This window comes from Engystomops pustulosus, chromosome 1 (assembly GCF_040894005.1).
Source record: "Engystomops pustulosus chromosome 1, aEngPut4.maternal, whole genome shotgun sequence".
In the NCBI taxonomy this organism is placed as follows: Eukaryota; Metazoa; Chordata; class Amphibia; order Anura; family Leptodactylidae; genus Engystomops; species Engystomops pustulosus.
The window spans coordinates 2724570-2739904 of NC_092411.1; the positions used below are offsets into that span (position 1 = coordinate 2724570).

A 15335-nucleotide genomic window follows, 5' to 3' on the forward strand; every position below is an offset into this window, starting at 1 on the left:
ATCCATGACACCACCACCACCAGCCTGACCCGCTGATACAAGGCAGGATGGATCCATGACACCACCACCACCAGCCTGAGCCGCTGATACAAGGCAGGATGGATCCATGACACCACCACCACCAGCCTGACCCGGTGATACAAGGCAGGATGGATCCATGCTTTCATGTTGTTGACGCCAAATTCTGACCCTACCATCCGAATGTCGCAGCAGAAATCGAGACTCATCAGACCAGGCAACGTTTTTCCAATCTTCTACTGTCTAATTTCGATGAGCTTGTGCAAATTGTAGCCTCAGTTTCCTGTTCGTAGCTGAAAGGAGTGGCACCTGGTGTGGTCTTCTGCTGCTGTAGCCCATCTGCCTCAGAGTTGGACGTACTGTGCGTTCAGAGATGCTCTTCTGCCTACCTTGGTTGTAACGGGTGGCGATTTGAGTCACTGTTGCCTTTCTATCAGCTCGAACCAGTCTGCCCATTCTCCTCTGACCTCTGGCATCAACAAGGCATTCCGCCCACAGAACTGCCGCTCACTGGATGTTTTTTCTTTTTCGGACCATTCTCTGTAAACCCTAGAGATGGTTGTGCGTGAAAATCCCAGTAGATCAGCAGTTTCTGAAATACTCAGACCAGCCCTTCTGGCACCAACAACCATGCCACGTTCAAAGGCCTCAAATCCCCTTTCTTCCCCACACTGATGCTCGGGAGAACTGCAGGAGATTGTCTGGACCATGTCTACATGCCTAAATGCACAGCCGCCATGTGATTGGCTGATTAGAAATTAAGTGTTAACGAGCAGTTGGACAGGTGTACCTAATAAAGTGGCCGGTGAGTGTATATATATATATATTGTATACACACACACACACATTTATACACTTATATAGACATTAATACGCTAACACAGATCTGTCCCAGTATCTGCTGACCACATGGGGAAATACACGGCAGAATTTAGAGATGAGAGATCCCTCGTCCTAACGTTCCGCTCTTCCCTCCCTTTACTCTCATATTTCTTTCATGAGCTGCTGATTCATGCTGTGCACTGTGGAAGATGTGCCCTGTTATATACATTTTATCCTGTACAATGTGCAGCATAATATGTATATAATGCTGCACATTCTTTAGTGTGTCAGCTCGGATGCCGGGGCCCCCTAACACTGTGGGCCCCATAGCAGCCACTATGGTTATGCCCCCGGTTTTATCGCAATGCATTCATCAGGGGATTAAAGTGTGCTCTAATAGTGGCTAAAAATCACTGGTGCCTTCAGTAACCCCTAACCTCTTTCAGTCAAGGGGAGGATCAAACTAGTGTTTACGCGTTATTCCTGCACTTGCACCAGTATTTGTATAGCATCAATTTCCTACAGACCACCTTCTCCTTCGTGCTATTCCATGGTGCGTATCACGTCACTGAGGCGCGTGATCAAGGGGCCCGAATGAGCGGTCCAGTGAGGAAGAGGAGGAGCCAATGACGTATGACGTCTCCATACACAGAAGGCACGATGCCGCAAGCACCTTACACACAATACACAATGTCAGGCGACGGGCGAGACGCCCCAAACTGAATTAGAGAAAACACAAGAACACGTAATAAACTAATGTATTTCAATAACAAACCAGCCCTGGATAATAACACAAGCGGTGACAGAGCGCACTCCTCTCCACGCAGGATAAGACATGATAATGATGTCGAGGACGCGCTCAAACATCCACATCCACATTTACTGAAGAGAGAAGGAAAGATTCCTGAGATGATGACGTAGAATATGATTGCAAAATGTTCAACTGAACCTGAAAATTATCAAGAGACTAATAATAATTCCTTTATTTATACATAGCGCCTACAGATTACGCAGCGCTGCACGGAGCTTGTCAGATCAGTCCCTGTCCCCAAATCAGTCCCTGCCCGTGAGGCCTCACAATCTATATGGGAGGGGAGATGGAGACAGGAGCTGAGGGAGCAGAGCAGTTATTGTGGGTTGTAGATGATCCTAAGAAGGGGGATTCAGGTTACGCTTGGACGATAGGGGAAAGTCAGACACAATTGGGCAGAGAGTTCCAGAGTCTGAGGGAAGCACGGGAGAAGTCCTGGAGACGGTTCTGAGAAGAGCAGATGGTGATAGGGTGAAGCTGAAGGTCCTGTGAGGTGCGGAGATTACGTGTGGAACGGTATTGTCTGATGAGGTCAGAGGTATATGGGGGGGGGGGGGGCAGGGTGCGGAAATGTAGGTCATGCTTAGTATTGTATACTGAATTCGCTCGCTGAACAATGTATAACCAGTTGAGAGACTGGGAGAGAGGAGAAGCCAGGAGACCGGGCAGTAGAGAGGAGAGGCATTGGAGAAGCAGAGCAGACAGACGGATGAGCCGGGCAGCAGAGAGGAGCGGCAGAGGAGAAGCCAGGAGACAGAGGGATGAGCCGGGCAGCAGAGAGGAGAGACAGAGGAGAAGCCAGGAGACAGAGGGATGAGCCGGGCAGCAGAGAGGAGAGGCAGAGGAGAAGCCAGGAGACAGAGGGAAGAGCCGGGCAGCAGAGAGGAGAGGCAGAGGAGAAGCCAGGAGACAGAGGGATGAGCCGGGCAGCAGAGAGGAGAGGCAGAGGAGAAGCCAGGAGACAGAGGGATGAGCCGGGCAGCAGAGAGGAGAGGCAGAGGAGAAGCCAGGAGACAGAGGGATGAGCCGGGCAGCAGAGAGAAGAGGCAGAGGAGAAGCCAGGAGACAGAGGGATGAGCCGGGTAGCAGAGAGGAGAAGCAGAGGAGAAGCCAGGCGACAGAGGGATGAGCCGGGCAGCAGAGAGGAGAGGCAGAGGAGAAGCCAGGAGACAGAGGGATGAGCCGAGCAGCAGAGAGGAGAGGCAAAGGAGAAGCCGGGAGACAGAGGGATTAGCCGGGCAGCAGAGAGGAGAGGCAGAGGAGAAGCCAGGAGACAGAGGGATGAGCCGGGCAGCAGAGAGGAGAGGCAGAGGAGAAGCCAGGAGACAGATGGATTAGCCGGGCAGCAGAGAGGAGAGGCAGAGGAGAAGCCAGGAGACAGAGGGATGAGCCGGGCAGCAGAGAGGAGAGGCAGAGGAGAAGCCAGGAGACAGAGGGATGATCCGGGCAGCAGAGAGGAGAGGCAGAGGAGAAGCAGAGGAGACAGAGGGATGAGCCGAGCAGCAGAGAGGAGAGGCATAGGAGAAGCCAGGAGACAGAGGGATGAGCCGGGCAGCAGAGAGGAGAGGCAGAGGAGAAGCCAGGAGACAGAGAGATGAGCCGGGCAGCAGAGAGGAGAAGCCAGCAGACAGAGGGATGAGCCGGGCAGCAGAGAGGAGAGGCAGAGGACAAGCCAGGAGACAGAGGGATCAGCCGGGCATCAGAGAGGAGAGGCAGAGGAGAAGCCAGGAGACAGAGGGATGAGCCGAGCAGCAGAGAGGAGAGGCATAGGAGAAGCCAGGAGACAGATGGATGAGGTGGGCAGCAGAGAGGAGAGGCGGAAAAGAAGCAGGGAGAGAGGAGAGGTAGAAGAGAAGCAAGGAGACAGAGGGATGAGCCGAGCAGCAGAGAGGAGAGGCAGAGGAGAAGCCAGGAGACAGATGGATGAGGTGGGCAGCAGAGAGGAGAGGCAGAGGAGAAGTCAGGAGATAGATGGATGATCCGGGCAGCAGAGAGGAGAGGTAGAGGAGAAGCCAGGAGACAGAGAGATGAGCCGGGCAGCAGAGAGGAGAAGCCAGCAGACAGAGGGATGAGCCGGGCAGCAGAGAGGAGAGGCAGAGGACAAGCCAGGAGACAGAGGGATCAGCCGGGCATCAGAGAGGAGAGGCAGAGGAGAAGCCAGGAGACAGAGGGATGAGCCGGGCATCAGAGAGGAGAGGCAGAGGAGAAGCCAGGAGACAGAGGGATGAGCCGGGCATCAGAGAGGAGAGGCAGAGGAGAAGCCAGGAGACAGAGGGATAAGCCGGGCAGCAGAGAGGAGAGGCAGAGGAGAAGCCAGGAGACAGAGGGATGAGCCGGGCATCAGAGAGGAGAGGCAGAGGAGAAGCCAGGAGACAGAGGGATGAGCCGGGCATCAGAGAGGAGAGGCAGAGGAGAAGCCAGGAGACAGAGGGATAAGCCGGGCAGCAGAGAGGAGAGGCAGAGGAGAAGCCAGGAGACAGAGGGATGAGCCGGGCAGCAGAGAGGAGAGGCAGAGGAGAAGCCAGGAGACAGAGGGATGAGCCGGGCAGCAGAGAGGAGAGGCAGAGGAGAAGCCAGGAGACAGAGGGATGAGCCGGGCAGCAGAGAGGAGAGGCAGAAGAGAAGCCAGGAGACACAGGGATGAACCGGGCAGCAGAGAGGAGAGGCAGAGGAGAAGCCAGGAGACAGAGGGATGAGCCGGGCAGCAGAGAGGAGAGGCAGAGGAGAAGCCAGCAGACAGAGGGATGAGCCGGGCAGCAGAGGGGAGATGCAGAGGAGAAGCCAGGAGATAGATGGATGATCCGGGCAGCAGAGAGGAGAGGTAGAGGAGAAGCCAGGAGACAGATGGATGAGCCGGGCAGCAGAGAGGAGAAGCCAGGAGACAGAGGGATGACCCGGGCAGCAGAGAGGAGAGGCAGAGGAGAAGCCAGGAGACAGAGGGATGAGCCGGGCAGCAGAGAGGAGAGGCAGAGGAGAAGCCAGGAGACAGAGGGATGAGCCGGGCAGCAGAGAGGAGAGGCAGAGGAGAAGCCAGGAGACAGATGGATGAGCTGGGCAGCAGAGAGGAGAGGCAGAGGAGAAGCCAGGAGACAGATAGATGAGCCGGGCAGCAGAGAGGAGAGGCATATGGGGGCAAGGAGACAGATGGATGAGGTGGGCAGCAGAGAGGAGAGGCGGAAAAGAAGCAGGGAGAGAGGAGAGGTAGAGGAGAAGCCAGGAGACAGAGGGATCAGCCAGGCATCAGAGAGGAGAGGCAGAGGAGAAGCCAGGAGACAGAGGGATGACCCAGGCAGCAGAGAGGAGAGGCAGAGGAGAAGACAGGAGACAGAGTGATGAGCCGGGCAGCAGAGAGGAGAGGCAGAGGAGAAGCCAGGAGACAGAGGGATGAGTGTGCAGCAGAGAGGAGAGGCAGAGGAGAAGCCAGGAGACAGAGTGATCAGCCGGGCAACAGAGAGGAGAGGCAGAGGGGGAGCAAGGAGACAGATAGATTAGGTGGGCAGCAGAGATGAGAGGCGGAAAAGAAGCAGGGGAGATAGATGAATGAGCCGGGCAGCCCAGAGGAGAGGCAGAGGAGAAGCCAGGAGACAGAGGGATATGCCGGGCAGCAGAGAGGAGAGGCAGAGGAGAAGCCAGGAGACAGAGGGATGAGCCGGGCAGCAGAGAGGAGAGGCAAAGGAGAAGCCAGGAGACAGAGGGATGAGCCGGGCAGCAGAGAGGAGAGGCAGAGGAGAAGCAGAGGAGACAGAGTGATGAGCCGGGCAGCAGAGAGGAGAGGCAGAGGAGAAGCAGAGGAGACAGAGGGATGAGCCGGGCAGCAGAGAGGAGAGGCAGAAGGGAAGCCAGGAGACAGAGGGATGAGCCGGGCAGCAGAGAGGAGAGGCAAAGGAGACAGAGGGATGGATGAGCCGGGCAGGTGCAGTTTTGTTAATTTAACAGGTGAAAGACATTAACTGAACGGGTGAATTTGATTTTGAAGTGGAAAGCTGCTCCACGAATGTCTTTCACCTGATAAATTAACAAAACTGCACCTAAAGCCACCTCAAAGCTTATTGTGATGCAATTTTAACTGTACTGTGTGACTGCATCCCTAGTCCTAGAGCCCAGGGCTCTGTTGTACAGGTCTATTGATTTGGTGATTTAGGAGATCTAAAATCCGGTGGTGCGGCAGGATAACAGGAAATAGTAATGAATGAAGATGGAATCGTGGCACTCAGCGAGAAATCCAAGCTTTATTAAATGAACATGAATCAACGGACAGGACGCCGATAAAGCGCTTTCTAACACCTCTGAGCCTCAGTGGTTTCAGAAAGCACCTTGTGCGCTAAACGGACCGTAAGCGTCAGCCGCATGTCAGCGTTCTCCCCAGTCATGTTCATTCAATAAATCTTGGATTTATCATAGGTTCCACATTCATTCATGATACTTCTTCATTCCCTGTTAAAGAAAAAACACCCCAGCACGAGATACAGGGGCGGATTTACTTACCTGGTCCTGCGCGATCCTGCGGTGCGTTCTCTGAGGATGATGAAGTCCAGTGCGATTCTTCAAGATCCTGCGCCCGATATCCTGCATGTGTCGCTTCCCTGCTCAGGTCCCCAGAGTTCACCTTCTTCCTGGTGCATGTAAGTGCATTGTCCGTGTATAATGCGCTGTGCGGGGAGTCACTAAGATCCTGCGCCTGATATCCTGCATGTGTCGCTTCCCCGCTCAGGTCCCCGGAGTTCACCTTCTTCTTCATGGTGCATGTAAGTGCATTGTCCGTGTATAATGCGCTGTGCGGGGAGTCACTAAGATTGTGCGTCCGATATCCTGCATGTGTCGCTTCCCCGCTCAGGTCCCCAGAGTTCACCTTCTTCTTCATGGTGCATGTAAGTGCATTGTCCGTGTATAATGCGCTGTGCGGGGAGTCACTAAGATCGCGTGCCCGATATCCTGCATGTGTCGCTTCCCCGCTCAGGTCCCCGGATTTCACCTTCTTCTTCCTGGTGCATGTAAGTGCATTGTCCGTGTATAATGCGCTGTGCGGGGAGTCACTAAGATTGTGTGTCCGATATCCAGCATGTGTCATTTCCCCGCTCAGGTCCCCGGAGTTCACCTTCTTCTTCCTGGTGCATGTAAGTGCATTGTCCGTGTATAATGCGCTGTGCGGGGAGTCACTAAGATCCTGCACCCGATATCCTGCATGTGTAGCTTCCCCGCTCAGGTCCCCGGAGTTCACCTTCTTCTTCCTGGTGCATGTAAGTGCATTGTCCGTGTATAATGCTCTGTGCGGGGAGTCACTAAGATTGTGCGTCCGATATCCTGTATGTGTAGCTTCCCCGCTCAGGTCCCCGGAGTTCACCTTCTTCTTCCTGGTGCATGTAAGTGCATTGTCCGTGTATAATGCGATGTGCGGGGAGTCACTAAGATCGTGCACCCGATATCCTGCATGTGTCGTTTCCCCGCTCAGGTCCCCAGAGTTCACCTTCTTCTTCCTGGTGCATGTAAGTGCATTGTCAGTGTATAATGCGCTGTGCGGGGAGTCACTAAGATCCTGCGCCCGATATCCTGCATGTGTCGCTTCCCTGCTCAGGTCCCTGGAGTTCACCTTCTTCTTCCTGGTGCATGTAAGTGCATTGTCCGTGTATAATGTGCTGTGCGGGGAGTCACTAAGATCCTGCGCCCGATATCCTGTATGTGTCGCTTCCCCACTCAGGTCCCTGGAGTTCATCTTCAGTTTCCTGGTGCATGTAAGTGCATTGTCCGTGTATAATGCGCTGTGCGGGGAGTCACTAAGATCCTGCCCCGATATCCTGCATGTATCGCTCCCCGCTCAGGTCCCCGGAGTTCACCTTCTTCTTCCTGGTGCATGTAAGTGCATTGTCCGTGTATAATGCACTGTGCGGGGAGTCACTAAGATCGTGCGCCCTATATCCTGCATGTGTCACTACCCCGCTCAGGTGCCCGGAGTTCACCTTCTTCTTCCTGGTGCATGTAAGTGCATTGTCCGTGTATAATGCGCTGTGCGGGGAGTCACTAAGATCCTGTGCCCGATATCCTGCATGTGTAGCTTCCCCGCTCAGGTCCCCGGAGTTCACCTTCTTCTTCCTGGTGCATGAGAGTGCATTGTCCGTGTATAATGCACTGTGCAGGGAGTCACTAAGATCCTGCGTCCGATATCCTGCATGTGTTGCTTCCCCGCTCAGGTCCCCGGAGTTCACCTTCTTCTTCCTGGTGCATGTAAGTGCATTGTCCGTGTATAATGTGCTGTGCAAGGAGTCACTAAGATCCTGCGTCCGATATCCTGCATGTGTTGCTTCCCCACTCAGGTCCCCGGAGTTCACCTTCTTCTTCCTGGTGCATGAGAGTGCATTGTCCGTGTATAATGCACTGTGCAAGGAGTCACTAAGATCCTGTGCCCGATATCCTGCATGTGTTGCTTCCCTGCTCAGGTCCCCGGAGTTCACCTTCTTCTTCCTGGTGCATGTAAGTGCATTGTCCGTGTATAATGCGCTGTGCGGGGAGTCAATAAGATCCTGCGCCCGATATCCTGCATGTGTCACTTCCCCGCTCAGGTCCCAGGAGTTCACCTTCTTCTTCCTGGTGCATGTAAGTGCATTGTCCGTGTATAATGCGCTGTGCGGGGAGTCACTAAGATCGTGCACCCGATATCCTGCATGTGTTGCTTCCCCGCTCAGGTCCCCGGAGTTCACCTTCTTCCTGGTGCACGTAAGTGCATTGTCCGTGTATAATGCGCTGTGCAGCGAGTCACTAAGATCGTGCGCCAGATATCCTGCATGTGTCGCTTCCCCGCTCAGGTCCCCGGAGTTCACCTTCTTCTTCCTGGTGCATGTAAGTGCATTGTCCGTGTATAATGCGCTGTGCAAGGAGTCACTAAGATCCTGCGGCCGATATCCTGCATGTGTTGCTTCCCCGCTCAGGTCCCCGGAGTTCACCTTCTTCTTCCTGGTGCATGTAAGTGCATTGTCCGTGTATAATGCGCTGTGCGGGGAGTCACTAAGATCGTGCACCCGATATCCTGCATGTGTTGCTTCCCCGCTCAGGTCCCCGGAGTTCACCTTCTTCCTGGTGCACGTAAGTGCATTGTCCGTGTATAATGCGCTGTGCAGCGAGTCACTAAGATCCTGCGCCAGATATCCTGCATGTGTCGCTTCCCCGCTCAGGTCCCCGGAGTTCACCTTCTTCTTCCTGGTGCATGTAAGTGCATTGTCCGTGTATAATGCGCTGCGCAGCGAGTCACTAAGATCGTGCGCCAGATATCCTGCATGTGTCGCTTCCCCGCTCAGGTCCCTGGAGTTCACCTTCTTCTTCCTGGTGCATGTAAGTGCATTATCCGTGTATAATGCGCTGTGCGGGGAGTCACTAAGATCCTGTGCCCGATATCCTGCATGTGTCGCTTCCCCGCTCAGGTCCCTGGAGTTCACCTTCTTCTTCCCGGTGCATGTAAGTGCATTGTCTGTGTATAATGCACTGTGCGGGGAGTCACTAAGTTCCTGCACCCGATATCCTGCATATGTTGCTTCCCCGTTCAGGTCCCCGGAGTTCACCTTCTTCTTCCTGGTGCATGTAAGTGCATTGTCCGTGTATAATGTGCTGTTCGAGGAGTCACTAAGATCCTGCGTCCGATATCCTGCATGTGTTGCTTCCCCGCTCAGGTCCCCGGAGTTCACCTTCTTCTTCCTGGTGCATGTAAGTGCATTGTCCGTGTATAATGCGCTGTGCGGGGAGTCACTAAGATCCTGCGCCAGATATCCTGCATGTGTTGCTTCCCCGCTCAGGTCCCCGGAGTTCACCTTCTTCTTCCTGGTGCATGTAAGTGCATTGTCTGTGTATGATGCACTGTGCGGGGAGTCACTAAGTTCCTGCACCCGATATCCTGCATGTGTTGCTTCCCCGTTCAGGTCCCCGGAGTTCACCTTCTTCTTCCTGGTGCATGTAAGTGCATTGTCCGTGTATAATGTGCTGTTCGAGGAGTTACTAAGATCCTGCGTCCGATATCCTGCATGTGTTGCTTCCCCGCTCAGGTCCCCGGAGTTCACCTTCTTCTTCCTGGTGCATGTAAGTGCATTGTCCGTGTATAATGCGCTGTGCGGGGAGTCACTAAGATCCTGCATCCGATATCCTGCATGTGTTGCTTCCCCGCTCAGGTCCCCGGAGTTCACCTTCTTCTTCCTGGTGCATGTAAGTGCATTGTCCGTGTATAATGCGCTGTGCAGCGAGTCACTAAGATCGTGCGCCAGATATCCTGCATGTGTCGCTTCCCCGCTCAGGTCCCCGGAGTTCACCTTCTTCTTCCTGGTGCATGTAAGTGCATTGTCCGTGTATAATGCGCTGTGCAAGGAGTCACTAAGATCCTGCGTCCGATATCCTGCATGTGTCGCTTCCCCGCTCAGGTCCCCGGAGTTCACCTTCTTCTTCCTGGTGCATGTAAGTGCATTGTCCGTGTATAATGCGCTGTGCGGGAAGTCACTAAGATCCCTCGCCCGATATCCTGCATGTGTTGCTTCCCCGCTCAGGTCCCCGGAGTTCACCTTCTTCTTCCTGGTGCATGTAAGTGCATTGTCCGTGAATAATGCACTGTGCAGCGAGTCACTAAGATCGTGCGCCAGATATCCTGCATGTGTCGCTTCCCCGCTCAGGTCCCTGGAGTTCACCTTCTTCTTCCTGGTGCATGTAAGTGCATTGTCCGTGTATAATGCGCTGTGCGAGGAGTCACTTAGATCCTGCGCCCGATATCCTGCATGTGTCGCTTCCCCGCTCAGGTCCCCGGAGTTCACCTTCTTCTTCCTGGTGCATGTAAGTGCATTGTCCATGTATAATGCGCTGTGCAGCGAGTCACTAAGATCTTGCGCCCGATATCCTGCATGTGTCGCTTCCCCGCTCAGGTCCCCGGAGTTCACCTTCTTCTTCCTGGTGCATGTAAGTGCATTGTCCGCGTATAATGCGCTGTGCGGGGAGTCACTAAGATCATGTGCCCGATATCCTGCATGTGTCGCTTCACCGCTCAGGTCCCCGGAGTTCACCTTCTTCTTCCTGGTGCATGTAAGTGCATTGTCCGTGTATAATGCGCTGTGCCGGGAGTCACTAAGATCCTGTGCCCGATATCCTGCATGTGTTGCTTCCCCGCTCAGGTACCCGGAGTTCACCTTCTTCTTCCTGGTGCATGTAAGTGCATTGTCCGTGTATGATGCGCTGTGCGGGGAGTCACTAAGATCATGCACCCGATATCCTGCATGTGTCGCTTCCCCGCTCAGGTCCCCGGAGTTCACCTTCTTCCTGGTGCACGTAAGTGCATTGTCCGTGTATAATGCGCTGTGCAGCGAGTCACTAAGATCGTGCGCCAGATATCCTGCATGTGTCGCTTCCCCGCTCAGGTCCCCGGAGTTCACCTTCTTCTTCATGGTGCATGTAAGTGCATTGTCCGTGTATAATGCGCTGTGCAGCGAGTCACTAAGATCGTGCACCAGATATCCTGCATGTGTCGCTTCCCCGCTCAGGTCCCCGGAGTTCACCTTCTTCTTCCTGGTGCATGTAAGTGCATTGTCCGTGTATAATGCGCTGTGCGGGGAGTCACTAAGATCCTGTGTCCGATATCCTGCATGTGTCACTTCCCCGATCAGGTCCCGGAGTTCACCTTCTTCTTCCTGGTGCATGTAAGTGCATTGTCCATGTATAATGTGCTGTGCGGGGAGTCACTAAGATCCTGCACCCGATATCCTGCATGTGTCACTTCCCCGCTCAGGTCCCCGGAGTTCACCTTCTTCTTCCTGGTGCATGTAAGTGCATTGTCCGTGTATAATGCGCTGTGCGGGGAGTCACTAAGATCGTGCACCCAATATCCTGCATGGGTCGCTTCCCCGCTCAGGTCCCCGGAGTTCACCTCCTTCTTCCCGGTGCATGTAAGTGCATTGTCCGTGTATAATGCGCTGTGCGGGGAGTCACTAAGATCGTGCGCCCGATATCCTGCATGTGTCGCTTCCCCGCTCAGGTCCCGGAGTTCACCTTCTTCTTCCTGGTGCATGTAAGTGCATTGTCCATGTATAATGCGCTTTGCAGGGAGTCACTAAGATCGTGTGCCCGATATCCTGCATGTGTCGCTTCCCCGCTCAGGTCCCCGGAGTTCACCTTCTTCTTCCTGGTGCATGTAAGTGCATTGTCTGTGTATAATGTGCTGTGTGTGGAGTCACTAAGATCCTGCACCCGATATCCTGCATGTGTCACTTCCCCGCTCAGGTCCCGGAGTTCACCTTCTTCTTCCTGGTGCATGTAAGTGCATTGTCTGTGTATAATGCGCTGTGCGGGGAGTCACTAAGATCGTGCACCCGATATCCTGCATGTGTCGCTTCCCCGCTCAGGTCCCCGGAGTTCACCTTCTTCCTGGTGCATGTAAGTGCATTGTCCGTGTATAATGTGCTGTGCGCGGAGTCACTAAGATCCTGCGCCCGATATCCTGCATGTGTCGCTTCCCCGCTCAGGTCCCCGGAGTTCACCTTCTTCTTCCTGGTGCATGTAAGTGCATTGTCCGTGTATAATGCGCTGTGCGGGGAGTCACTAAGATCGTGCACCCGATATCCTGCATGTGTCGCTTCCCCGCTCAGGTCCCCGGAGTTCACCTTCTTCTTCCTGATGTATGCAAGTGCTTGGCTTGCGACACAATATGATTTTTAAATTTCGCGGTTTGTCTGAATCAGTCCTACGGCCACGTAACAAAATCCAATCGCGTTCACCAAAAACCCCACTTAAATGCGATGGAAATGGTCTGGAAACCCGGAGAAAATGCGGACCCTTTGTAAATGAGCCCCACGGAGTGTCCACTACACAAGAAGATGTCTTATCTTCCTACGGGTTTGGATGGAAGAGGCAGTGTCAGCACTTTTACTACTTTGTGATATTGGTCGCAGCTGTTATTAGGTTTCTGTAGAATCATCGAGGATTTGGGGTGATGTTCGTCCAGTGAGATCGCCTCGAATTTGCACAAACAACTTTCTTCCCATACTGTGCCAAATGTGCTTGGTGGCTCCACTATGATGCTATGTAGCTTCATAAAGATCATGGATATGCAGTCCCATGTAACCTCCAGCAGACCCGCAGTCCCATGTAACCTCCGGCAGACACGCAGTCCCATGTGACCTCCGGCAGACACCCAGTCCCATGTAACCTCCGGCAGACACGCAGTCCCATGTGACCTCCGGCAGACACGCAGTCCCATGTGACCTCCGGCAGACACGCAGTCCCATGTGACCTCCGGCAGACACTCAGTCCCATGTAACCTCCGGCAGACACGCAGTCCCATGTGACCTCCGGCAGACCCGCAGTCCCATGTGACCTCCGGCAGACCCGCAGTCCCATGTAACCTCCAGAAGACACGCAGTCCCATGTATCCTCCAGAAGACACGCAGTCCCATGTAACCTCCAGCAGACACCCAGTCCCATGTAACCTCCAGAAGACACGCAGTTCCATGTAAGCTCCAGCAGACACGCAGTCCCATGTAAGCTCCATCTCCTGTAGCAGTCCCATGTAAGCTCCATCTCCTGTAGCAGTCCCATGTAAGCTCCATCTCTTGTAGCAGTCCCATATAAGCTCCATCTCCTGTAGCAGTCCCATGTAAGCTCCATCTCCTGTAGCAGTCCCATGTAAGCTCCATCTCCTGTAGCAGTCCCATGTAAGCTCCATCTCTTGTAGCAGTCCCATGTAAGCTCCATCTCCTGTAGCAGTCCCATGTAAGCTCCATCTCCTGTAGCAATCCCACGTAACCTCCATCTCCTGTAACAGTCCCATGTAACCTCCATCTTCTGTAGCAGTCCCATGTAACATCCATCTTCTGTAGCAGTCCCATGTAAGCTCCATCTCCTGTAGCAGTCCCATGTAACCTCCATCTCCTGTAGCAGTCCCATGTAAGCTCCATCTCCTGTAGCAGTCCCATGTAAGCTCCATCTCCTGTAGCAGTCCCATGTAAGCTCCATCTCCTGTAGCAGTTCTCTGGCTGCTCCTCCCTCTAAACACACAGTAATCAGACATCACTCCTGCCCCGCCTCCTCCACGTGTCGTCAGTGCTGCCCCGCCTCCTCCACGTTTCGTCACATCTGCCCCGCCCCCTGCAGTGTGGGAAACAAGCCCATTATCCCTCCTTAAACACGCCCTTTCCCTTGACGTCACACCAGGAACAACCAGCAACAGAGATTATACACAGGTGTGTACAGCGCCCGAGAGCGGAGAGGGGTGTACATTACATGGGACTGCAGGCTGGAGGGGGAGAGGGGTGTACATTACATGGGACTGCAGGCTGGAGGGGGAGAGGGGTGTACATTACATGGGACTGCAGGCTGGAGGAGGAGAGGGGTGTACATTACATGGGACTGCAGGCTGGAGGAGGAGAGGGCTGTACATTACATGGGACTGCAGGCTGGAGGTGGAGAGGGGTGTACATTACATGGGACTGCAGGCTGGAGGAGGAGAGGGGTGCACATTACATGGGACTGCAGGCTGGAGGAGGAGAGGGGTGTACATTACATGGGACTGCAGGAGGAGGAGAGGGGTATACATTACATGGGACTACAGGAGGAGTAGATGGGTGTACATTACATGGGACTGCAGGCTGGAGGTGGAGAGGGGTGTACATTACATGGGACTGCAGGCTGGAGGAGGAGAGGGGTGCACATTACATGGGACTGCAGGCTAGAGGAGGAGAGGGGTGCACATTACATGGGACTGCAGGCTGGAGGAGGAGAGGGGTGTACATTACATGGGACTGCAGGCTGGAGGAGGAGAGGGGTGTACATTACATGGGACTGCAGGCTGGAGGAGGAGAGGGGTGTACATTAGATGGGACTGCAGGCTGGAGAGAGGGGTGTACATTACATGGGACTGCAGGCTGGAGAGAGGGGTGTACATTACATGGGACTGCAGGCTGGAGGAGGAGAGGGGTGTACATTACATGGGACTGCAGGCTGGAGGAGGAGCGGGGTGTACATTACATGGGACTGCAGGCTGAAGGGAGGAGATGGATGTACATTACATGGGACTGCAGGCTGGAGGAGGAGAGGGGTGTACATTACATGGGACTGCAGGCTGGAGGAGGAGAGGGGTGTACATTACATGGGACTGCAGGCTGGAGGGGGAGAGGAGTGTACATTACATGGGACTTCAGGCTGGAGGAGGAGAGGGGTGTACATTACATGGGACTGCAGGCTGGAGGAGGAGAGGGCTGTACATTACATGGGACTGCAGGGTGGAGGAGGAGAGGGGTGTACATTACATGGGACTGCAGGCTGGAGGGGGAGAGGAGTGTACGTTACATGGGACTGCAGGCTGGAGGGGGAGAGGAGTGTACGTTACATGGGACTGCAGGCTGGAGGAGGAGAGGGGTGTACATTACATGGGACTGCAGGCTGGAGGAGGAGAGGGGTGTACATTACATGGGACTGCAGGCTGGAGGAGGAGAGGGGTGTACATTACATGGGACTGCAGGCTGGAGGAGGAGAGGGGTGTACATTACATGGGACTGCAGGCTGAAGGGAGGAGAGGGATGTACATTACATGGGACTGCAGGCTAGAGGAGAAGAGGGGTGTACATTACATGGGACTGCAGGCTGGAGGGGGAGAGGGGTGTACATTACATGGGACTGCAGGCTGGAGGAGGAGAGGGCTGTACATTACATGAGACTGCAGGGTGGAGGAGGAGAG

The 15335-nt window shown here is 54.3% G+C and overlaps 2 protein-coding genes across 2 annotated transcripts in view; one reads left to right on the forward strand and one right to left on the reverse strand.

Annotated features, from left to right (window-relative positions):
* Positions 1–15335, reverse strand: part of LOC140085330 (uncharacterized) — a 309037-nt gene that overhangs the window by 116091 nt on the left and 177611 nt on the right. The gene's annotated exons all lie outside the window — the stretch shown is intronic.
* Positions 13769–15335, forward strand: part of LOC140114020 (uncharacterized) — a 43801-nt gene continuing 42234 nt past the window's right edge. The window contains exon 1 of the mRNA XM_072132677.1: positions 13769–13842. The gene's annotated coding sequence lies outside the window, so the exon portion shown is untranslated. The remainder of the gene's footprint in view (positions 13843–15335) is intronic.